The sequence below is a fragment of the Sinocyclocheilus anshuiensis genome, unplaced genomic scaffold, assembly GCF_001515605.1.
Source record: "Sinocyclocheilus anshuiensis isolate Anshui unplaced genomic scaffold, SAMN03320099.WGS_v1.1 scaffold1932, whole genome shotgun sequence".
Classification (NCBI taxonomy): Eukaryota; Metazoa; Chordata; class Actinopteri; order Cypriniformes; family Cyprinidae; genus Sinocyclocheilus; species Sinocyclocheilus anshuiensis.
In genome coordinates this window covers 1-228 of record NW_015555985.1, presented here as the reverse complement: position 1 = coordinate 228, position 228 = coordinate 1, and positions in this window count along the sequence as shown.

The window sequence follows — 228 nt, the reverse complement described above, 5'->3', positions numbered from 1 at the left end:
TTTTTTTTTGACATGTTGGTGTTATATCTTTCACTTGGATGTTATAAGATGCACTGAGTAAATACAGCTGGATAAAATAAAAACTGTGTCCATCTTCATTTCATGTGTGTATATATATAGAGCACAGTGTTTTACTATAATTTAATTGTATTATTTGTTCATTTTTTATTTTGTATGTGTGTGTATTGTAATAACTTGATTACTTAAATTTGTAAGGGAATTAATTAT